Source organism: Pinus tabuliformis, chromosome Q (genome assembly GCF_031772625.1).
Source record: "Pinus tabuliformis cultivar Carrire ecotype Pingquan chromosome Q, CPIR1, whole genome shotgun sequence".
NCBI classification, from domain to species: Eukaryota; Viridiplantae; Streptophyta; class Pinopsida; order Pinales; family Pinaceae; genus Pinus; species Pinus tabuliformis.
In genome coordinates, this window is record NC_142296.1 from 665935390 (window position 1) to 665962302 (window position 26913).

Sequence of the window (26913 nt, forward strand, 5' to 3'; positions counted from 1 at the left end):
TTTCTCACTTGTTCTTTTATTTATAGTTCTTCTTCTCTCATGAATTCCTCTACTTTTAACTATTATGTTCTTAATTTTTCTGATTTCCTTAATTCCTCTTATTTCTTCATTTGTTATGCTTTCTTTAAATTTTCTTCCTATTTTAGTTGCTCTAACTTTAGTAATTATTATTTCTTCAACTCTTCTTACTTTTCACTTTCCTTTTATTTTATACCTTGTTCTTCCTTATGATCCCAATGAACCAATGGAACCTTCCAAGCCCGGAATACTTGGAGGTGGTTTCTTCTTTAGTGCACTGACTAGTCCCACGCATTTGCTAGTTTTAGGTCATGGCGAACACAATTTTATGACCAACACTGTTGTTAGGATCCCCAAGGTAGAATACAATGAGGCCTCTGTGTCAAATAGCTCAAATTTCAAGTTCAATGCATGCTTCTTAGAGCTCGACAGGGTTGACACCATGTTGACTAAGTCCACCATGTCATCGATTGGTGAGCCTCTTTGTAATGGCCATATTTGGACATTGAAGTTCTTGACTCATCTCCAAAAGCTACATGATGGGCTACAAAATTATGCTTTTTGCTTCGAAATTACCCTACTTTATTTTTTTATTAAACTACCCCTTTTCCACCTTAATTTACCTTAAAACCCTATACATACATTATGGGAAACTCAAGGTATGATTGCTTATTAACTAGTTATCTTATTATCATTTTTAGACTAGAGCTAAAGGATGTTTAAGATATATATATATATGTATATATATATATATATATATATATATATATATATATATATATATATATATATATATAGATAGATAGATATATATATATATATATATATACACATGTGTATGGAATAAAGGGGCTAACTCAAATGATTGCAGAAGTACAACCATTTATTACCAGGTGTCATGTGATTAACAACATGGTGGAAGCTTAAGGAAGGAACATACGTCATTTGTAGAATTAAATGGCATATCACATGAGGGGAATCACTGCGAGACATAATACCTATGAGAATTAAGGTACGAATGGTCACAACCACTTGCATACCATTGTGAGACTGTTGTGTACAGATCTATTTCCATCCAGTTCATTATGGTAGATTGAATTTGATTTCGAAGCAGGAGCTGCATTGTTTAATGGATTGTTACGCTGCCAAAAAAAGCATGTATCAGATGCCTCGAAGCACAACAATCGTTACAACATTAAGGGAGGAATATTTATTCTGGATCAAAAAAGATTTATTAAGCTTCCTCTTTATTTAGACACCTCATGTTACACATGAAAAACTATACCAACATATTTAGTTAGAAACCCTAGATTGAAAACAGTCTCTCGAACCATTGTGAGGACTCAGATTCCTTTTTGATTATATAAATATGTATTTTGAAAATATGATGATAGACAATAGATATCGTGTGTACTTTCTCTCTAATTTTGATTTCCTTTAATGGAAGAATATCCTGCCCATGGATGTTTTGGTTTACTTGCTAAAGTTGTGCTAGTGAATTTATAAGTCTTTAGGTGCACGCTGAACCCCAAGTTGGGCCTACTCAAGGTAAATCCTTGTGTTGTATTTATGTTAGGTCCCTATACTACTAGTGTAACCCCTTATTGTTATTAGTACAACCCCATTATTATATTGTTGTGCCCATGTAGTCACCATATTGTTATTATTGTGCCCCATAGAAGCCCACTATTGTTATTATTGTGCCCTTACATTATTATTGTTATGTCGGCTCTGATTATATTATGACCCCTTAGAATCCTATATATAGAAAGGAGGTTTTTCATTTGTATCATCTAAGAATTGTTCATTTGTGTAATGTAAAGGAGGTTGCCCCCTCGAAGAGGCTTATTTCTAAGCCGTTGATCTATCTTTTCTATCTTTTTGTGAGTTGGTTTCGTAATTGGTGTCAGAGCTTTAGATTTTAGGGTTTCGCTGCTCCAAACAGGTCATTGTGGTATTTTCACTGTAAATTTTTTTCTACGATGTTTCAGAAGCCAAAAAAAACCCATTTGAGAAGAAATCTTTCTGAACCGGGTGTCCGAATTTCAGATCTTGTCTCACTATATTTTCGAAGATATGATATGAGGAAGTTAGAATTTTGGCAAGCTCTAGAATTGCATCTAAAACAAGTCATCGTGGTATTTTCGCTATAACCTTTCGCTACGAAGTTTCAAAAGCTAAAGAAAAAAAAAATTGAGAAGAAACCGTTCTGAATCTCGAGTCTGAATTTCAGATCCTGTCTCACTATATTTTCAGATAGATGATCTGAGTAAGTTAGGGTTTTTGCAGACTCCCGAATTACATCCTAAACATGTGACCTTGGGAAAATCGTCATAACTTTCTCTCTGAGCAACAAATTGAAATTTTGTAAGAAGTTACAAAAAGAGGACGGACTATAGTTTTATGTGCATAGTTTTCAGATCCGAAGGTCGAAACAGTGACATGTGGCACGTCATACAAGTTCGCTCTACTAAAACATTATATAATCAGGTCATCTTAGGAGATTGGGCATAACTCTTTCTTGGAGAATCAAATTCTGATCAGACTTGCGGGGTTAGAAAGAGGACTCAGAGGGCTACTGTAGGAGACAATTTTAGAACTTTGAGATCTGAAAGTACAGAGTTACAGTCATTTCAAGATCGAGCTCCTGAAATCAAGAAAAGGCGATATGAGGAAGTTTGATGGAAAGGATCCAGTAAATTGGATACTATAGATGGAGCAATATTTTGATCTACATGGTGTACCAATATTACAAAAGGTATGTATTGCATCTTCATATTTAGAACCGGATCAATTTTTATGGTATAAAGGGCTTTGTTCCCGTTAACAACTTGTTACGTGGTCAATTTTCACGGAGGAAATGATAACACATTATGAGGATACACATAGCAACACCTTCTTTAGAGCAACACCATAACGATTGGAAGAAAAAAGAGAAAAAGGGATTTGCTACAAAGTGGAAAGCAAAATTATGGCAACAAGGAAGTCTACCCCTCACAACTACAAAGATGGAAGTGTTGTTTCTCCTAGCCTTCCACAACTTACAAGGGTTACACCACAACAATTGGAAGAAAAATGAGAAAAAGGGCTTTGTTACAATTGTGATAACAAATACATTAAAGGTCATAAGTGTGTTGAGAAGAAATTATTTTACATTGATTGTGGAGAGGAGGAAGAAAAGGATCAAGAAACATCAAAAGAAAAGTATATACATAGGGAACCAACCCCAGATAAAGAAGAAATGAATCCGACCATATCTTGTAAAGCATTGGAAAGAATTACCACTCCTAAAACTCTCAAGATAGAAGGACATATCAAGAAGAAAAAGGTTCAAGAAGTGAAAGATCACATCGAGAAAGAAGAAATGAATCGGACCATATCTTGTAATGCATTGAACGGAATTACCACTCCTCAAACTATCAATATAGAAGGACATATCAAGAAGAAAAATGCTCAAGAATTGAAAGATCACATCGAGTCTCAAGAAATCAATCCGACCATATCTTGTAATGCATTGGAAGAAATTACCACTCCTAAAACTATCAAGATAGAAGGACATATCAAGAAGAAAAAGGTAAGAGTGTTGATTGATTCGGGCAATACCCATAATTTTATTGACTGTAAGATAGCCAAGGAATTGAATTACTTCCTATATCCAGCACCAAAGTGTCAAGTGATGGTTGCAAGTGGAGGAACCATAAATTGTTTTGGAAAGTGCCATAATATCAAGCTATCCATGGGAAAATACGTATTCAATATCCCAATGCTTTCCATTCCAATGGGTGGTGCTGATGTTTACTGGGAGTCTAATGGCTACAATATTTGGGTACGATAGCTTTTAATTTTCAAGAACTTTTCTTGAAATTTTTTTGGGAAGGAAAGGAAGTTGAATTGAGGGGTATCGAAGGAAAACCTGGAAAGATAATCAACTCTAACAGCATGAAAAAGCTTCTAAATAAAGAACAACGGGGTGTAATTGCACAATTATCTTCACTGGAGGATCCTACATCGAAATCATGTATTTCTCTAGATCTCCAAAACGTTTTGGACAATCATTCCAAGGTATTTGAGACTCCCAAAGTCCTCCCACCTATTCATGATCATGATCATGCTATTCATTTGATTCCATGAATTGTTCCTCCAAACATCAGACCTTACATATATGCATATGCGCAAAGGAGTGGGAACTCATTCAAAAGTTGCAGAAGATCCCAGTTCAAATAGTATTGCGAGAACTTGACAAGGAAGGAAAAATCATATTGGAACCTGAAGCAGTCACAGAACAGAGAAATCAAAAGCTATGAAATAGATCAATTTCAGAGTATCTCATTAAGTGGAATAACTTACCTGCTGAAGATTCCACATGGGAGGACAAAAATTTATACAAAAGCATCAAGAACTACTCAAGCATTGAGGACAACACTTTTTGAATGAGAGGGGCATGTTAGGTCCCTATACTACTAGTGTAACCCCTTATTGTTATTAGTACAACCCCCTTATTATATTAGTGTGCCCATGTAGTCCCCATATTATTATTGTGCCCCATAGAAGCCCATTATTGTTATTATTGTGCCCTTACATTATTATTGTTATGTTGGCTCTGATTATATTATGACCCCTTAGACTCCTATGAATAAAAAGGAGGTCTTGTCATTTGTATCATCTAAGAATTGTTCATTTGTGTAATTTAAAGGAGGTTGCCCCCTCGAAGAGGCTTATTTCTAAGGCGTTGATCTATCTTTTCTATCTTTTTGTGAGCTAGTTTCATAACAATTAATTTCCTATTATTTTAGTATGGTGTAATTTATATTTTGTTTACGTGCAAAATAGAGAGTAACAATCATGTTTAATTTATGTAGTTGTGTGTGTGCATGTGTGTGTGTGTTAATTTCCTTTGTTATGGCATGTTGGATTTGTTCTAAAAATTTTGATTTCCTTTTGTGCATTTATTTGGGTCATGTTTTGATGCTAATTTATTTTTTATGTTAATTTCACAAGGTGATGATTTCGTAGTTGTCCTACGAAGTCCAATGCAATGAAATTAGTGGTAGCTGCGACAAAATTGTAGCCTTGCATAATTTCTTAACCTTAGTAGGAATAGTGAAACTAAGATAAGTTTTGAGTTGTGATCTCAATACATGAGGTTCCATGTAGTTGAACCAAAGTATTGAGTTAGGTCCTATCAGGACTTAGGCTCCGTGTCACCAATAGGTTTTCTTTGAGTTCAGTTTATCACATATAGTAGTGGTAGGAACCTTGATGTTTGTAGAAATTAATGTGTATATTAAAGATTTCTCACGAAATTTACTAAATCACAAGACTTGAAGCTACTCTATTTCTCTATGGAAATCAATTCATAATCTATAACACAAGTCATAGACATGCAAAAGGAAACATCACTCATGCACAAAGATTTATCTAAGAGAAAGCAAATACTCAAAAACCCTTCTGTATTGCATTAATCAAAGAATAGAGATGAATACATAATCTTACTCAAGCCAGACCACAACTTGCAAGTTTATAGTCTATCTCTCTGCCTGACTGACTAACTCTAGCCAAAACTTCGCCAATTTTCAAGCCCTCCAAGCACCTATTTCCTTGGGTTGTTCCTTGAGGAAATTAGCCACTATTAATTAGGAAATTCCCTCATCTAGATTGTACAATTCCTTTAGACTCTTCCTTTGACTGCATGCACCACCTGTACACTTCAAAATAGTCTACAACTAATAGTACACTACCTTGGAATCTCCATCTCAACTGGTAATTCGAATTCTCTACATGTATGATTTAATTTAGGCTAATTGATTAGTTATCTAGATGATCGCTGAGTGTGGTTGAAGTTCCACTTCCACAACTACCATAACTCAATTTAACTGAATTAAATTTTTATAACTGAAATTAACTCAACCTAGGCTCCTAAAATTTAGGAATCACTGCACACAATTGAACTTCATGCCCTTAACTTGAATTAACTGAGCTAGACTCCTATTTTTTAGGAATCAACTCAAGCAAACTGAACTTCAACTCATTAATTTGGATTGAGTGTTCGTAACTGAGTGACAAGAGCCATGCCACCTAAGCTAAATTCTCCAAGTTGTCTGTTGATATGGAATTTTGAATCTCCTCAATGTAATTAAGGTAGAAATCAAATTGAGACTTTTCTTGCTGCATTTTCAACACTCCCTCTCAGCAAGAAAGGTATTCTCAACTACCCCAATCCAACACCTTTGGAATGTACTGCATGCAACACTTCTCTCTATTATTGTTGCTACTGCAACATCTGCAACTAAGAAGAATCCAAAAAAAATTGAATCAATTGTGTCTGCAACTGTCCACTGGGAAAATTGTGTCGCTAGTGACTCTACTACTGAGCCTCCTATTGTATTTTCAACACTCCTTTGCACTCCTCAATATCTAGTTGACACTGATCCTCCTGCTACTGAATATTGTGGGCCCCCATAGCAAGGTAATGATCCATGAGGAGAATGCCTCAATGGAACCTACCCAAATTTCTACAACTCTGGTACTAAGGATCTACATCACCCCACCTCACTCCTGGAGGTATAGCTACATGCATGATGAAATTTTATCTACTCATATGGTTGTTTCTACTGCTCTGTTGCTGCATCTGCACTACTGCTACAACTATGGCAATAATGAGTTTGATTTCCCCAAATCCTGAAGTACTAGCTTCCATGGGGATGTTCCCTCTAAACCTAGACTCCCTTTGAGTCTTGATGTCCCTCTCAGAAATCTCTCTACTCCTCAATATACCAATGTCAATGATCACAATTCCTTTTTGTGTCACTAAAAATTTCTTCACAGATCTTCCCACTAGAAACCTTCTAGCTCCATTAAGAAGTATACACATAAGATCTTTTGGATCTTCCCTAAACTAGGGCTCCATAAATCTCCCTCCTAACATATCGTTAGTTCTTCAATGATCACTGTACATGAGGACTTCAAGGACTAGTTCTAATGTGAATCTTGCTCTGATACCATGTAGAAATTAATGTGTAGATTTGAAACTATTCATGACATTTACTAAATCACTAGATTCGAAGCTACTCTACTGCTATGCGAAAATCAATTCACAATCTATGACACAAATCATAAACATGGAAAAGGAAAAATCACACATGAAAAAAATATTTATCTAGGGGAAAGAAACTACTCAAAAGCCCTTCCTATCTGTATTTCATTAATCAAAGAATAGAGATGAATACATATGCTTTCTCAAGCCTGAGCACAACCTGCAAGTGTATAGTCTATCTCTATACCTGACTTGCTGATTCTGGCCAACACTTAGCCAATTTTCAATCCCTCCAAGCTCCTATCTCCTTGTGTTGTTCCTTGATAAATTAGCTCCTATTAATTAGGAAATTCCCTCATCTAAATTGCTCAATTCCTTTAGATTCTTCCTCTTACTGTATGCACCACCTATACACTTCATAATAGTTTACAACTGATAATACACTGCCTTGGAATCTCCATCTCAACTGGGTAATTCAAATTCTCTGCATGCATGAGTTAATTTAGGTTGATTGATCAGTTATCTAGATGATCACTAAGTGTGGTTGAAGTTCCACTTCCACAACTTATCCTTCCACTAGTTCCTCAATAGTCCTATTAGAACTAGTTTAATTGATCATAACTCAATTCAACTAAATTAAATTGCTACAACTGAAATTAACTTAACCTAGGATGCTAAAATTTAGGAATCCCTGCACACATCTGAAGTTCATGCCCTTAACTCGAATTCACTGAGCTAGACTCTGATTTTTTAGGAATCAACTCAACCAAACTTAACTTAAACTCATTAACTCGAATTGAGTACTCTTAACTGAGTGAAAAGACCCATGCCACCTCAGTTAACTCCTTCGAGTTGTGTGTTGATATGGAATTTCAAATTTCCTCAATTTAATTAAGGCCTTACTCCTCCAAGTTGTATCTATAACTTCCATGAAACATTTCCCATTTGGATATTTAATTAACCATTCCTCCAAAATTTCCATAACCACATATGTGCTTGCTTTTCCCCTTGTTAAACAATCCTATAGCATTCCAATAATTGGAATCTCTTTGAGAATTTCTTCATGAGTTATTTACTCATATTCTATTCTAGTATAATTTTTGTGACACAATGTTGTTCCATCCTCTTTTAAAATAGAAATTAAATTTTTTTCTTCCATGGTTTTTTCACACTTTGCATACATATAAAATTGTGATTTTTAAAATCACAAAATTCTGGAATTTCTATTGCTTTTATAATTATTCTACACTCCATATGCTACATAATATGAATCTATTGCTTTTATAATTATTCTACACTCCATATGCTACATAATATATTCATATTGGTCTTCTTCGGAAGATTCCTTTGTTATCAAATGTTTTTTGTTACTTAGGTCACTATCACGGGTTTGATTGTCTTCAACTTTGCCTCTTGTGTCAACTTTCATGCGAAATTCAAAATTGCTAAAAATGTGTTCAAAGTATTTCACCATCTCAACCATATCTTCAAAAAGATTTATTTCTACATCCAAATGCACAAGAACATTTTCAATTTGCTAAATATTCACCTATCAAATATGCAAACACACACAAGGTGTTAGATTTAAAAACATGAAAGTCTTCTTCCAATGCTTTAGCTACTTCATTTCCATGTTGATCTAAACTAATATAATGGTCCACCAAGTTGTTTATAAATTCTTCTTCAACATTTCTAGCTTCATCTACATCAACATATTTCATGCTCAATTGCTCTAAGTTATTTCTTCATCATGTCATACATTTTTTGTCTCAACTCCTTTTGCAATAGAGGCCACATTACTTTCTTCTTCTCCATTATCCAACCATACTTCTGGTCTCTTTCTCTTTCTTCAAGACGACGTTTTATCTTATTCAACTCTGCTCTTATTTCAGCCATTTCTTTCTCCCTTTTTTCATCACTCATTCTCCAGTTCATGCCAGCTTCTTTGACATCCTTTTCTTCCTTATTGTAACCTTCTTCGGAACCCTTGACACAACTATTAATAGCCATTTTATCTTTCCCTCTTGTGAATGATCCTTGTCCACTTTTGAGATACAACAAGATTTCTTTATCTTGTAACAAATCTGCTACTTGCTACCAATACCAAGTCCCGTGGCTCTTGGTATTTTTCTCTTCGTCTCTCTATTAATTCTGCCCACACTCTTTGTGGAATTTCCTTTGGAAAATTCTACCCAACTTATGCTTGTTGGAAGTTGTCCTTCTTCAGGTTCTCTACAATAGAACATCCCTCTTCTTTCTTCTAGATCACGTTTGCTCCTCAACTTTCAAGTTTTTATGCTTCCACACTTCATCTGCTCACTTCTCTCTCCTTTGAGAACTCAATTTCCCTCTCTTCAACAATCTCATTTGCTTATAGGTTATGTCATAGTTCTCATCTTAGACTTTTTAGCTACTCCTTTTTCTGTCATAGATTTCCTGCTATGGTGGTTGCTACCTCTTCCTCTATCACAATTTCTTTTTGTATGGTTATTGCTAACTGTAACCACTTCTTCAAGACCATAGTTACAAAAACAAAAACAAAATAGAAATCTGCACCAATTAGCAATATCCCGAGTTCACTCTTATGAACCAATTCTCTACCAAAAACAAATTTTCTTTTTACTCTCTCAACCAATAAACATTAAGAGCACACTAACTTCCTCACTTCCTGCAATCATTTCCAACCTTCTATTTTATTATTTCAAAAGAAAACTTCAATGATTTTTCCCCCAAACTCTATTCTCAGTCTTCAAATAAACTTTATTCAATATAAAATGTGCATAAGACAATTTACCTTCCTCTGCTGGTCTGCAGCCTTTCCAAGAGATATCATCCTCTAAATTTATTTTTGTCTGCGATTTCCAGATACCAAACCTTTGCTTACTTTTTTCTTCCATTGCTTCAAGATACAGCTACTTTTTTCTCCTTTCATGAAAATATGTTTACTTGTCAAATTCCAAAAGCTGAATTGTTTCAAAACATTATTCGAAACATACCGTGTCTATTTTTTCCAAAGAGCATAATTGTCTTCTATACCTCTAAAACCATTTACTAATTCGAACTGATTATATTTCCAAAAGAACTAGCCAATGATCTTTATGGTATTTCCTGCAACACTTCCTAATTTTTTCATTTCCTAACAGGAGCAAGCATTCGTCAATAAATATTTTTTTCCTAAAGAACACACTCCATACACATGATGGGTTGAATCAAAGGATTCAAATCATTTGCATTTATTTCATAACACCTAGAATTTGACTAACATAAATTGATGAATAGCCGCACTTAGCATTCAACACCATTTCAACTGGTGATCTCCACCATGTAGAGTTTCATTCAACAAGGAATTCCAGATTTCATGAGCCTTTCCACGCAAGTCCTTACAGTAATATGACTTGCGATTTACCATAATATTCTACCACGATCCTATCACAATGTGATTCTCTTCCAACAATTTTATCCTCTACTCGTTGTCCTCTCTTGGGCGTGAGTTACTGTAACCAACACCAACAAGCACTCACTTCTCCAAGAAATGAACATTGCTTCCTCAATTGACTAATAAAACGTAGATCTGTCATTAAATCATACTCAATAATTCTCATGAATCCTCCTATCCTCTAATACCAAATGATACGACCAAGGCACCCTCACACTAATTCCACTAATCTGAAACTACAAATCTTAGTGCATTCACAACCCATTTTCAGTGCAACGTCCATATCTTAGCTTTTCTTTACTAAGACAAGGTTTCAGTCATGGGTGATTTTCTTTCTCTGAAATTAGGTAACGAGTCAATGCTTCCATGCTACAAGACTATTAATTATGTTTGGGTCAAATCTCTTTCTAGCTTGATTTAACTTCATGTTCGAATGGATGTATTTGGGCTTTTGAATTCACTTGCAAGACTTGTAAGGCGATATCCGTCTATCTATAAACTAGTCTCCACTGAAGGATAATAGTTTACAAATCTAGCACATTTTTTCTTAATGGAAGTTCCCAAATTCTCATAAATTTCAACCCAGCGATCCCACTCAGAGGTGGAACCACCCTCTATATCAGAAGCATTAACTTATATAACTACAGAAACCTCTATGATTGCAATTTCACAAATCAAACAGAGTAATTTAATTACCAACACCATAGATCATTCAAAACTCTATTTCATACCTCTGCTCCATAATAGCAATGCTCCTAAATCCTTCAATCATACACGATGGCACCATCAATTACCTTTCACGCTTGATCAATCTTCAATGGGAACTCATAGATACCAAAAAAAAATTCAGACTCATGTAAAACATAGTTCGGAAAACCTTGCAAATATCTTCAACCAATACCTTTCCTAGGAAAATGCTCGTGATTTGCATAATAGACCCCATTGTGCGCAAAACCCAGTTTGCAAAATATTTGAATTCGTCTTCTCAACGTGCGATGATGCCAATTCTTGTTGCACATGTTATCCCCGACTTGATGAACGAAGGTCATTCCTTGTACATGAAACTCTCGATATTAAATGTGCATCCATCATTCCTCTCCAGTCTTGTAACCAAGAATTGTCATGATACATGTACAAAAACCTCAACTAACATTAAACTATGAGATGTCTTTCTCATACAAAATCAAATTCCTCAAAAGTGGGATCAATATAATAGATCCTTAACTCTAGATTACACAAACACAAACATTAAATCTGCTTGCTAATGAGGTTTACTCAAAGACTTATAGAATCCTCCTCACATTCACACATTCATAAATTCCCACTCAATTACTAAAATTCTCCAACATGTAGAATCCTTCTCACATTCACATATTCATAAATTCACACTCAATTGCTAAAAGTTTCCAACAAGATCACACACAGATAATTACACACATTCATATTTTGTACATACATAATAAAATATGAAATCTTATTCATTTCATATTGTGTACACACATAATAAACCTCTGACTGTTACCTATTCATGGAAAGATCTTCATTTGGTTGGCCAATTTTCTTGATCCACATTCTACATTAATTTTTCATTATTTTTGTCATCGCTCTCCTCCCTTCAAGGTTTACAAAAGCATATAAACATAACCCAATTGACCGAATTTTTGAGGTTAGATCTTAATCTGAATCCTAAAATCCTTTCTCAACCAAATCCTAATTTGAATTCTACTCCTCATAATTATAGATTTGATTACATACCAAAATAATTAAATTACACCCAAATTAAGTCTTATAACTATGGCTCACTCCCACAAAATATTTCCATTTAAAAATACAATATATGTTCTTAGTAAAATATGACTTTTCCTCCAAATCCAAGACCCCTTTTTTAACTAAATAAAATACTTCTTTTGAGAGATAATTCTCCTACATCAGTTTGACATCCTTTGTTGTAGCTATGATTACTCTGTAGATGCTCAAAAATTGAAATTATTTCCTGTAACTTTGAAGGATTCAACCCTCCATTAGTTTATGGAACTTAGGGAAAACTCCATCTGAACTTGGGATGATATGAAGAATTACTTTTTGAAGAAATATCAGGACTATTTTAAGTTCGAGGATATTAAAGAAGAAATCTTCAAAATGTCCCAGGTGCATGATGAAAGTTTGGAGGATTATGTGGAGAGGTTCTAGTATAATCTACAAAGAACGAAATAAAATACTCTAGACCCAAAACCCCTCCATATCTTTTTCTTAAAGGTATATGAGAGAACTTTCTTGAAACATTCAACCTTGTGGGGGTAGGAGATGTTTCTATATTGTCATATGAGGATATTTGTGACCTATGTAAGTGATATTCTAGAGGGAGCTTGAAATGTGGAAAGAGTTATCAAGATGTGGTCTCTAGGATTAATAGTTCAAGTGAGGTAAGGGTGACTAAAGTTGAGTTGGGGAACCTATTAGATAGATTCAAAATTGATATCCTCAACACACTTAGCTCCCAATTAGATAGCCTTCAAGATAAAAATAAGGATGGGGATGAGTTAGCCTTGATTATATTTTGTTGCAAATGTCGAAAGGAACATCCGCTTCAAGAATGTCCTTTAAAAAAAAGTGAAAGCATGTAATATTTGTGAGAAAAATCATTCCACTTAGGATTTTCCTCCTCTACTAGCGCTCAAGGAAGTGTTTCAGGAAGCCCAAGAGGAGATTCAAAAAAAATTCTTTGTGGCTCAAAAGAAACCATGTCCCCCTCGATCGTCTAGACCTACATCCTTTGATCCTTCCCAATATTTTACTCCAACTTTTGGATGGTATCCTCCTATGCCCTGGCCGCATTGCCCCCTCATATTCAAAGTCAAGGGTGGGCCCTAGGTTGGAGAGGATCTTCCCCTTTGGGAAAATGGCACCAAAATCTCCACCATAAATAAGCCTACAACAACTTCAGCTATCTTCAAATAATCCTTCCCAAACTCAACAGAGACCTCAATTACCTTCCTATCCTATACCTAACCTATATAATAAAGTAGTAAAACCCACCTATAATGTTTAACTACGTATTTTTCCTACTTATACCCTTTCATCAATGGCTAAAAAGAGATCCATTTTTGCATTTTGGGAAAGTAATTCAGAATCAAACCTCTCTTATCATCTAATAGAAAGATGATGAGGATACCTTTGGAGAACTAGAATTTCTTTCATCAAAATTTCAAGGTACTCCCACGAAATAATAACATAAGGATGAGCTAGACTCTACTCCTTATAAAGAAAGGTTGTGTCTTGAAAAACACCATGTGCAAACTGAGTTTGACTTTTTGGGAGATTAAGAAATGTGTGTGTAAACATTCCACTATTTCAAGCCATTAAGTATTTCCCTATTTATGCAAAATTCATTTGGGATCTTTGTTTGAAAATGTTAGGAAGGAAAATGAAATATCCCAAGACAATTCATGTGATAGGGAAATTAGCAGATTTAATGTCAGGAAAAGTGTTGGAAAAGTATGGGGACCTTGGAAGCCCCATCGTTATTGTTAACATTAATAACATCCCCATATCCAATACCTTAAATGATATAGTGACAACCATAAATGTTATGAAAAAAGAGACCATGGAAAATCTCAAATTTCTTGGTCTATGATCAACCTTCACTGCTCTTCATTTGGTTGATAGGTTTACCATAAACTAGAATGGATGGTGGAGGATATTACCATTTCCATATATTTGTGGGAATACCCAATTGAATTCATGATTATTCAACCTAACGCTAATCTTGTAGGGTGCCCATTAATTATAAGTAGACCGTAGTTGGCCATAATAGATGCCTATATTAGTTGTAGGTCTGGAGATATGACTATTTCCCATGGAAATTCCATGAAGAAGCTTACTATTTATCCTCTCGCTATGTATTCCCTGGACCATGAAAATTCTCTCTGGTTTGAAGATAATGATGAAGAATATACCTGACCTCTCTTGACCCTCGAGTAAGGCTCAAATTTTAAATAAAATTATAGAGGATGATATGATTTTCACATTTATAGCACATCCCCGCATTAACTACAATTCACCACTTGGTCAAGTTATAGGGAAACAATCCCAGGAAACATGTTCACCCACTATGCTAGCACAACAAATGGAAAAATAGCCCCACCGAATAATATTATAGAAAATAAAACCAAGTCTATTGAAACTTAGCCTAAGAAAACTTTGAATATCAATAGCCAATTGGAATCCTCACAGTAATAACTACTGATAGAGATGCTAAAAAACTAATAGTGTTTTTGCCTAGGATTATACTATCATGAAGGGAATTCCTCCCAATCTATGCACCCATCATATTTATATAAAATAATATTCCCAACCTATTTTGCAACCTCAAATAAAGATGAATCTAACATTGAAGGACATCGTTAAGGAGGAGCTACAAAAGCTATTGAATTTAAATTTCATTTACCATATCTTTGATAATAAGTGCGTCTCTCCCCTATTCATTGTCCCTATAAAGAATGGGAAATTTCGGGTGTGTGTCAATTATCGATAACTAAATAAGGATACTTTGAAATATTATTTTCCCCTGCCTTTCATTGATAAAGTCTTACATACCCTAGTAGGAAATATTTTTTTTCTTTTCTTAATGGATTCAACAGCTACAACTAAATCCAAGTAGCTCCTAAAGATTAAGAAAATACAACCTCTACCTTTCCATGGGGAACTTATGTGTACCAAGTACGTCCTTTTGGGTTATGTAATCCTCCAAAAACTTTCCAACAAGCTATTCCTAGAATATTTTTTGACTTGACCAACGATTATGTCAAAATATATATGTATGATTTTACTATATATGGGGAAGCTTTTTAACAGGCCTTGAATAATCTTGAAAAAATATTGATTCAATGTCAAGAGACAAACCTTTCCCTCAGTAATGTAAAATGTCTAATTCTCCTCGCAGAGGGAATTGTGCTAGGACACCATATTTCTCCCAAAGGGATTAGGGTGGATCCCACTAAAATAGAAGTAATTCTTAAGCTATGAACCCTAACCACACAAAACTATGTCTGATGCTTTCTAAGATATGTAGGTTACTATTGAATATCTATAGAAAATTTTACTAAGATAGCCTCCCCATTATTCCATCTCTTAGCAAAAGTTGTAGAATTTTGTTGGACTAATCAATGTCAGGGTGCATTTGATACCATTAAAGAAAGTTATCCACTACTCCTATCTTTGAAGGTCCTAACTGGTCCTTTTCTTTTCACATTCATACTGATGCTTCAGTTATGATAATTGGGGTTGTATTAGGAAAAAAGGAATAAAAAATCCTTATGGAACTTATTACATCAGCATGAACCTAACCCTGGCCGAATTAAATTACATTGTAACCATAAATAAATTTCATCATTACATTAATGGGTATCATGTATTTATACACATTGATCATTATTCCATTCTATATCTTATGAACGAACCCATTACTCATGGTAGAGTGACTAGGTGGCTTCTTCTTTTGCAAGAATTTGACATTACTATCCCTGATAAGCCACAAAAAGAAAACTTTTTTGGTGATTTCTTGCCGTAACTCCATAACAAGGATGAATCTTATTCTATAGAAGATGTATTTCAAGATGAACATTTGTTTTATTTTCTACTAATCCACTGTGCTTTGCAGTATTGCTAATTATTTGGTTGCACGAAAAATCCCACAACACTTCTTCCCAAAGAATGAAAGAAGGTCGTTAGATACAACGCTATATACTCTTGGATTCGGGGTTACTTCTTTTGAACTAGGCACAATCATATTATCAGGTGATGTGTTCAACAAGATGAAATTTATGATATTAGGAAGGCATGTCATGATTAGCCTTGTGGGGGGGACTTTGCTAATAAAATAAATGCAAAAAAAGTCTTGCAACAAGGATATTACAGGCCAACTATGTTCAAGGATGCTAAGAAATACATCAAAAGTTGCGAAAAATGTCAAAGAATTGGAAAATCTACACAATCTAACAAAATGGAAAAACAACCACAAATTATGCTAGAGTATTTTGAAAAATGGACTCTCGACTTTGCAGGGTCGACTAACCCTCCATTAAAATAGAAGGCGTATATCGTGGTATGGACTGACTATGTAACTAAGTGGGTTGAGGCTAAGTCCCTACCTAAGACGATAGAAAAAGTAGTGGCCAATTTCCTATATGAAGAAATTGTTTTGGCACCCTACGAGAAATTGTTACAGACTAAGGGAATCAATTTACTTCCAAGCTCATCCAATCTATTATTGAGGAGTTGAAAATTAAGCACCATCTCTCCACTCTATATCACCCTTAAGAAAATAGACAAGTAGAAGTTACTAACAAGTGTTAGGATATTCTGACACATAGGAAATAGTTAAGTACAACTTGGTCTAGTATATAGTTAGGTATAGAGTTAGGTAAAGTGTGTTTCTTTACTATGTACATTTTCTAACTTACAATCTGACGATCACGATATGTAGTGATCCGACGGTTCATTCTCTCCTCGGTATTACCGACACTTGATTCGTGGCTTAACACCCGATTGGTCCATGATCTCTATTTAAAGAGCATGGAGGGTCATTTGTAGGGTAATCCGTCTATGAGAGAAGCATATGTAAATTTTCATTCTTTTATTAATAAATTGCCTGAAGTGGCCGCATTGGCTCAGGCCGTGGACTGTTTCCCTCTTTGAGGGTTTTAACCACGTCAAAATATTGGTGTATTGATCTGTGATCTGTTTGTGAGCGGTGTCCTTTGGTGTTCTGTCTGAGGAACTTACCCTGTAAATTCCTACATGGTATCGGAGCTATTTGAGGGCCGCGTCCGTTGGTGATCCAAATCTGAAGCCGGTAGAACTGCATCCGACTACCGTTTCCTAGATCTACTATTTCTAACTACTTTCGGGCCGAGAGGACTGCTCTAATGTGTTGGGAGCATCTGTTCTAGTGAGGAACCCCTTTCGTTTCACGCGAAAAGGTTTCCGATAGCCCTAGCTGCGTCATTTTTAAGATCTGGAGGTATACAGTGTTTATTTGCAGTTTACAGTTATTTTCTCTCTGTTTATTTCGGTTTTCGGTTTATTTAGATTTTTTTTATTACCGGATCTATACCTTTCATTTTTGCGTATACTCTTTGCCCTGCAACTCTGTGCGATCTGGGCAAATTAGAAACAAAAAGGAAGGATTTTTCTCATGCGTATGCTCTTTTCCGTTGCACCATAGTGTGATCTCGGAAAATCAAAAACATTGAGGAAAATATTTAGTTTCCAGCTAAAGCTAACTTCAAGCCGCAAGGTTTGTTTTTTTGTATGTCTGTGTTGGGTTTTGTGTTTTTTGTTTTGTAGGAAAAAGAGCTTTCTCAAAGCAAGCACAACCCAAAGCATCAACCCCCCCCCCCCCCTCCCCCTCTCTCTCTCTCTCTCAAACTTTTTGTATAGCTCACTTGGTGCAAAGCTAATTTATGAGAGTAGAGGTCTTGGGTTCAAATCTCCATTTTGTGGGGGAGGATTTTTTCATTTCCGCACATTCCCGCACTTTGTCGGCGACTTCATCAAATTTTCTTCAAAAAGTCATAACTTCTTCATCTGGAAGCCGTTTTCAGAACCGTTTTTTTTTAAACAGCCTAATTTTTCGAGATCTTTCTAGTGAAATACTTATTTTCAGCATCTATAGCTTCAGTTTTTTTTTAAATGGAAAGTCCATGCCAAGTTATTCTTGACAGCACCAACTACTTCCAATGGTGGTCCTACATTGTGGATTTACTTAGAAGTAAAGGTCTTTACAGAATAGCCACAGGCCAAGAGACCAAACCGAAAGATGAAGACAAGGCAGCTAAATGGGAAAATAGGCAAGACCAAGCATGTGGGTTGATAGGGATGTCTATTTCTCCAAATCTTAGATTCCATATTGCAGAACTTGATACTCCTGATGAGGCAATGAAACAGATTACTAAAGTCTTTGGAATTAAAAACGAACTTAAAGCCCATCAACTTGAAAATGAATTGCTTACATTGGACCCCAATAATTTTTCTTGCATTGAATATTTTTTGTCCAAGTTCAAGACCCTTAGACTTCTCTTGGAAGGTGTTAAGGTTAAGAAAGAAGATAGTAGCCTTATCTACTCCATTCTTACTAAGTTGGGACCAGCCTATTCTGTGTTTGTTTCCACCTTCCATTCTACAAGAGAAGCCTTCATTTCTCAAGGACAAACCTACAAGTCCCCTTCCTTTGGTTCCTTTTGTGATTCTTTATTAAGAGAACAAGAAAAACTCTTACACCTTGGTCTTCTTCATCTTGGAAACTCTTCTAAGAAAGCGTTAGCCGCCCAGCAGCAACCAAATTCAAAGAATCCTAAGAAGTCGTATCCTAAAAGGAATGGTCCTAAACCAAACAAGGGTCCTAAGCAATTTCTGCCTCAAAATGAAAAATCATTTCAACAAAATGATAAGACAAATAAAAACAAATGGAAGAAGACTGATAGACATTGCAACTTTTGTAATCGAGATGACCACTTAGAATCCAAATGCTTTAAGAAGATGGAAGCCTTGGAAGCAACAATGAAGAAGCATAACATCCATTTGGAGCAATCTTCAACTTCAACTTCATCATCAGGAATGGCACTTTCTGCATGTGGTTGTCAAGCATCTTGGTCTGGCTATGCACTAAATGTATCTTCTTCTTCTCATTCTCATGAGTGGCTCATTGATTCTGGAGCTTCTTATCACATGGCCAAAAACAAAGCCATGTTTTCTTCTTTAAATGATTGTAACACCAAAAATATATATGTTGGTGATGATAGATCTCTTAGTGTTGTAGGGACTGGAACTGTTCATCTAGACAATGGTCAGTTTAATGATGTATTATGTGTTCCAACCTTATCCTGCAACCTTCTATCTGTATATCAGATAACCCATTCAGGTGAAGGTAAAATCGTTGAATTTTCACCTCACGATGTTGTAATTAAGGACCTAAGAGATCCTAGACAGATTTTAGCTACTGGCATTGCTGATGATTCTACAAGGTTGTATAAGTTTCACAACTTTGGGTCATCAAATCTTCCCTCAGTATTTGTTGCTCATAATGATGAAGTGAGCAAACTTTGGCATGAGTGATTTGGTCACTTAAACTATCGCTCTCTTCAGAATCTATGTAAAGAAAATATGGTGACAGGTCTTCCAATGGTATCTTGCAGAGATGGTGTTTGTTCCGGATGTGTACTCGGAAAACATCATCGTGACAGTTTTGAAAAACGTGCCTCTTGGCACACCTCAGCCCCTTTACAGCTCGTGCATAGTGATTTATGTGGTCCACTTCCAGTTGCTTCATTCTCTGGCTACAAGTATTTCTTAACTTTCATTGATGATTTCTCCAGACGCACTTGGGTATACTTCTTAAAACTCAAGAGTGAAGTATTTAACATGTTCTTGGCCTTTAAGGCCTTTGTTGAAAAACAATCTGGACATCAAATTGTTAAGCTAAGATCTGATAATGGCGGAGAATATGTTAAAAACACATTCATCAACTTTTGCATTGAGAATGGAATTCAAATGCAACATATTGTTCCATATACTCCACAACAAAATGGTGTAGCTGAAAGGAAGAATCGCACCTTAAAGGAAATGGCTAATTGTATGCTTCAATCTAAAGGACTTAGTCTTAATTATTGGGCAGAAGCAATTAACTGTGAAAATTACATAATAAATCGCACTCCTACTAAAGTTTTAAAGAATATCACTCCAGAAGAAGCATGGAGCTCAATCAAACCAGATGTAAGTCACTTTCGTGTTTTTGGAAGTGAAGCATGGGCCCATATTCCAGATAAGAAACATAAAGCTTTAGAACCTAAGAGTGAAAAATGTATTTTTGTTGGATATTCTGAAGATGTCAAAGGATATAGACTTATTCCACTTAAGTCCAAAAATGTTATCATTAGAAGAGATGTAAAGTTTGTTGAAAATATATCGGCCTGCGAGCCTAGTTCGGCGGATGTGCCACCTCTCCCTATCTCTTCTACTTTTGAAAATATTTCTTCTTCAGATGATGAAAGCGAGGATGAAAATCCTCCCCCGCCTTCTCAGGATCCTCCTTCAGCTCCTCAGCTTCCAAAATGGGTTCGTGCTACTCAGGATGCAGCAGGTGATCTTGCTGGTGATCCTACAGATCAGCGACGTACACGTTCTCAGTTCGAGAGAGCCTCTTCTTTACTGGCTCAAGCTTCAGTGAATTATGATCCTGACACCTTTGCAGAAGCTTCAGGCCATCTAGATTGGGAAGCAGCTATGAATGAAGAATATCATTCATTATTGGCAAATGATACATGGGATCTTGTTCCTCTACCAAAGGGACGAAAACTTGTTAGATGCAAATGGGTTTACAGAACCAAGTATGGACCAGATGGGAAAGTTGATAAACATAAAGCTCGTCTTGTTGCTAAGGGTTTTTCACAAGTTGAAGGCATTGACTATACTGAAACCTTCTCCCCTATTGCAAAAATGAACTCTATCCACCTTTTTCTTTCCCTTGTGGCCTCTTTCAAATGGGAAGTCCATCAGATGGATGTTAAATCCGCCTTCTTGCATGGGGACTTGCATGAAGAAATCTATATGGAACAACCTATTGGCTTTATACAAACAGACTCTAGCCTTGTATGTCGGCTTACGAAATCCCTTTATGGTCTCAAGCAAGCTCCTCGAGCTTGGTATGCCAAAATGGATAACTTTCTTTTAGAATCTAGCTTCTCTAGGTGTCATTCTGACAATACTGTCTACACCAAGAAAGTGGGAAAGTCTCTTATCATTCTTGTTCTTTATGTTGATGATCTTATCCTGACTGGAAGTGATCCCAACCTTATAAACCATGTGAAGTCTAGCCTTAAAAGGAAGTTTGAAATGACAGACTTAGGACACTTACATTATTTTCTCGGTCTTCAAGTCTTGCAATCCAAGGAAGGTATTTCCCTTTCTCAGTCCAAATATGCCTGTGATATTCTACGCCATTTTCACATGGAAGACTATAAGCCAGCCCCTTCTCCCTTTCAGTCTGGAGTTAAAGTTTCAGTCACTTGTACTTCTCCTGAAGTTGATGCTACCTTATACCGTCAACTTGTAGGAAAACTTTTGTATCTAACCCATACTCGTCCTGACCTTTCCTTTGTTGTTGGCCTTGTTGCTCGGTTTATGCAAAACCCACGTGAAATTCATTGGAAAGCAGCTAAAAGAATGCTTTGTTATGTTCGAGGTACAGTTCAGTTTGGGATTCATTACAGTGCCGAAGCATCTCCTCTATTGGTTTGTTTCACTGATTCCGATCGGGCTGGTGACCCTGATGATCGGAATTCTACTGCAGGTTATGTGTTCACTCTTGGTTCAGGACCTATTACATGGGCTTGCAAGAAACAAGGTGCCATTTCTCTTTCTTCAGCAGAAGCAGAGTATCGTGGTGCCGTAGAAGCTAGTAAGGAAGCCTTGTGGCTTCGTCAGATCCTGTCAGAGTTTGGCTTTCAGTAGCAGCATCTGACTACACTTTGGTGTGATAATCAAAGTGCCATTCAGCTATGCAAAGATCCAGTCCAACATCATCGCAGAAAACACATTGAAATGCACATGCACTTCATCAGAAAGCTCATTCACGACCATGTTCTTGAAGTGCAATATTGTTCAACAGATGATCAAGTTGCAGACATCTTTACAAAGGCTCTCACAGAGGCGAAGTTCACTAAACTTCGATTTATGGTTGGAGTTCAGGAAGTTGTCACTAAGGGGGGATAGGCTCTAGTGCCTCCTTCCTTCTCCTATTGTGTCATATTTGTAAATCCTTCAATCCTATCCCAAGTTGTTCTTAAGGGGGATGTTAGGATATTTCGACACATAGGAAATAGTTAAGTACAACTTGGTCTAGTATAGAGTTAGGTAAATTGTGTTTCTTTACTATGTACATTTTGTAACTTACAATCTGACGATCACGATATGTAGTGATTCGACGATTCATTCTCTCCTCGGTATTACCGACACTTGATCCGTGGCTTAACACCCGATTGGTCCATGATCTCTATTTAAAGAGCATGGAGGGTCATTTGTAGGGTAATCCGTCTATGAGAGAAGCATATGTAAATTTTCATTCTTTTATTAATAAATTGCCTGAAGTGGCCGCGTTGGCCTAGGCCGTGGACTGTTTCCCTCTTTGAGGGTTTTAACCACGTCAAAATACTGGTGTATTGATCTGTGATCTGTTTGTGAGCGGTGTCCTTTGGTGTTCTGTCTGAGGAACTTACCCTGTAAATTCCTACAACAAGGTTCTAAAAACTATCTTGACCAAGACAATACAACTCATAAGGATTGGGCTAGAAACTTTCATAGGCCTTATGGGCCTACGAAGTCACTTGTAAAAATGCCATCGGTTTTAATCCTTACAAGATTGTGTATGAGAAGTAAGTCATCCTCCCTATCAATTTCGAAATCAAAACACTAAGGAAGAATTTGCAAGTGGGAATGGACCTCTCTGAAGCACAACAACATCATTTGGATGAGCTAAATGAACTTGATGAAATCCTTCAGGATGCCTTACAACAGAATACTATTGTCTAGCAACAACGAGAAATGTGGCATCATAGATTCATCAAGAAAAATAAATTTAAAGAGGGATATTGGGATCTCCTTTTCAATTTAAGATACAAGGACTTCAAAGAAAAAATTTATACTCAATGGTTAGGGTCACAAGAAAATGAAATTGTATTCAAAATGGATCTGTAAGGCTTTGCACCATTGATGAAGCACAAACACCATTAATGGTTAATGGGCATCGGTTAAGGTTATATCAAAAGCCTAATTCCAAAGAAGATTTTATCAAGGAATTACTAAATCAATCAGACTTGGAAGTCATATAAAGGGTGGATGATCCACCTCCTTCTACAACCTCTTAATTTCCAATCCATAAAAAAAAAATAAAGGGAGAAGATATGGCAGTGAAAACCTAGTTTTTCAAGAACTACCAGAATTTAGTGATGTTAGAAAACAAGGTGTCGACTAATATCACTAGGACAAAAAAACTTCCAACTATGAAAACCTTTCGAGGCACAATTGGACATATTTATGTTGGAAAATCAGGGACCCAGCTGGAAATGTTCAATATATATATATAATTCCATGTGATCTAAACACATCATTGGTCACATGGGTGATGATCTTGCAAGAATGTTAAGGATAATGATAGTACCTTTAAGGCTATCTCTTAAGAGGACTACATGAGACAATCAAATGAATGGTGTAACTATGTATTACATGCTTCTTACCATAGGTCACATACTCTTTAAACATTTCTTTATTTTACTTAAAAAAATAGGAAACTAGAAATATGTCAAGAATATCATGAGATTCCATATCCCACTTAACCTATATAGTCCCTTTTCAAAATCCTCTTCTCCTCACCCTTTATGATTAAGCCAAGGATAGTTGCATGGTTTATAATGCTATATCTTATATTGTGGTTATTATGGTAATAATTATATATAATATTCACTTCATAAATGCCTACCCTACGTCACCCTATAATCACCATGTACCAAATTGATACCCAATTACCCGTTTTGTAGTCGATCTATTGTTTCATATCCCATGTAATATTTTGCAACACAAATGAAGTTTCATGACAACAATTCACATGATTGAACAAAATGATCAATTATGAAATAATCGTGGCACAAACAAGAATGGGCATCAACCCACAACCATTCATAGTCGATTGGTCAGGCCATGGTTTCAAAGCATTTATGGAAATGACTTGCAATGACCTCCATATTGGTCAAGCCAATGGGTGGTTTGATGACAAAGAACCACCATTGGAATGGGTAGCACAGAGTATAGGAAGGAGAAAAGGAATAGAAAACAAGTTGGAAGGAGTTGGAACGATGGCTGGGTTATTATTATGCAAGGGGAATTTGGTCATCCATCATATACTTGGAGTGACATACATGTTGAGCTTCACAAGTAAAATGATGATGTTGCATGAGGACATACAACAAGCTTAGCGAGGGGGATATGATGGGCTACGGAATTTTTTCGTTTTGCTATGAAATTACCCTTCTTTATTTTTAATCAAACCAACCCCTTTCCACCTTAATTAACCATAAAAATTTGTACATACATTTCAAGTAAATTAAGGCGTGATTTCTTATTAACTAGTTATCTTATTATCATTTTTAGATTAGAGCTAAAGGATGTCTAAGAGTATTAATTCAAACACTTGATGTTACACATGAAACCCTATACCAATTGATTTAGTTATCATCCCTAGATTGTGAACGAGCTCTCAAACCATTTTAGGGACTCAAATTCCCTTTTGTTTATATGTACTCTAAAAATACGATGATAGATAGTATAAAACATGTGGACTTTCTTTGTAACTTTGATTTCCTTTAATATAAGAATCTCCTACCCACGGATGTTTTGGATTACTTGCTAAAGTTTTGCTAGTGAATTTATAAGTATTCAGGCATAGGCCAAACCTTGAGTTGGGCTTGCTCTAGGTAAAGCCTTCGTTGTATTCATTTCTTGTTCTTTTAGTATATTGTAGTTTCTATTTCATTTGCTTAAAACTAGATAGTAACGACCATGTTTGATTTATGTAGTTGTGTGTGTGTTTGTGTGTTAATTTCCTTTCTTGTGATGTTTGCTTTGAATAGTTTGATTTCCTTTTAAGAATTTATTTGGGCCATGTTTTGATTTTGAGTTTGCAAGATGATGATTTCGTAGTTGTCTTGTGAAATCCAATTGCTACGAAATCAGTGGCAGTTGCTACAAAACCATAGCCCTATATAATTACTTAACCTTAGTGGGAACAATGAAATTGAGTGAAGTATTGAGCTATGTTCTAAATAGGTGAGGTACCACGTAGTTGAACCAAAGTATTGAGTTAGGCCTCATGAGGAATTAGGCTCCATATCACCAATAGGTTTTCCTTGAGTTTATTTTGTGACATATAGAAGTGGTTCGAACCATGATTCTTGTGCACACAACACTAAGAGCCTCATGTCGTTAGACATTGGGTTGAAAAATTAAATCATAAGTGAACATTAATACCCCTTCATATAGGAATCGATATTCACACCGTCACCACAATTGTTGGGGTTGTTTATATATTTTGAGGAGACAGAAGAGGAGAATAAGGCTAGATCTAGTTTTGTAGCAAGAGAGGCTAGTGGTGAAAGGGGTTGAGACTGTTTATGTCAGGAGAAATGTCACAATCATAGAAAGATAATATCATTGTCCACACTTAGGAGCTCAAATCAATGGGTAGAAGAAGATCCTTCCAAACTAGAAGTAAGGAAGGAGGAGACACAAATGATAAGTCTAAGAACATTGTGTTTTCTTCTTGTTAAGGTCCTATAATAACAGGATTCATAATTTTGAATTGGCTGTGGTTAGTCTTGTAATATTGTACATACTTTTGCTTTCTACAAAATGTTTTCCATATTAAAAATTAAAAAATGTAAAGAGGGTATGTCCTAAAAGAAATATCAAAGGACAAAAAGAATAAGAAAAGATCAAAAAAATAAAAATATATGAACCCCAAACAAAAACAGATCATGAAAGTGTGCAAGTCCAAGTGCCACTACTTTTTACTTTACTATGCAAAATAATGGTTGTGTGCAACTTGTCATAAATGCCACAACCCATGATAGTCAAAAAGTTTAATCTTGACTAGTTCATGCTTTAAATTTCATGTTTATAGTTAGAGAATAAAGATCTAGCCAAATTGTTTAATCTTGGCAGATCAGTAGATAGGTAAAGAAATAAAATGTTCTCATAAGCTTAATCTGAGCCATCGGAAGATATAAGGTTAGAAATAGATAGTTTTCTTTTCAAAATGAAAAGGAAAGAAAGGGTTTGCTAGCTTAAATGCACCCAATTAAGTGAAGAAAAAATGTTAGGGTAAGTAAAGGGTAAGTAGAAGAAAGGCTGCAGAAGTACAAAATTGATCGAAGCATAAGCACATTTATCATACTTGATCCAATGTTTCAGTGTGTAGGAGTAGTTATGAAAGTGGAAGGATGTTCACAAGCTAATTTAATTAACTTCCCATCATTTCATTTCATCCCCTACTACATACTTACTAATTTTCCCCATTATCCCATCATTTCTTAATAAAATACCCTTTTTCCTTCATTTTCACCCTTGCCCCTTGGTTTCACACATTTTCCTAGCAGTTTACCCTCCAAAGGTCATTTTCCAATCCAAAACCCCTTTTCCCTAGTGTGAAACCCATTCCCCTTTGAAGAAATCACTTTCCCCTTATTAATTTCCCTATTTCACCTTAAAAACCCTCAAAACCCCCTTGTCCTAAGTTTAAATTCCCCCCCCCCCACATTACTTTACTAACTCTGCCATACCATATTTTCCATATTTCGCCTAAAAAAACCCATAAACCCCC

General features: G+C 35.8%; 1 pseudogene; it reads left to right on the plus strand.

Moving 5' to 3' along the window:
• The first annotated feature begins 244 nt into the window (after positions 1-244).
• Positions 245-25861, plus strand: LOC149221304 (uncharacterized; annotated as a pseudogene).
• The last annotated feature ends 1052 nt before the right edge of the window (positions 25862-26913 follow it).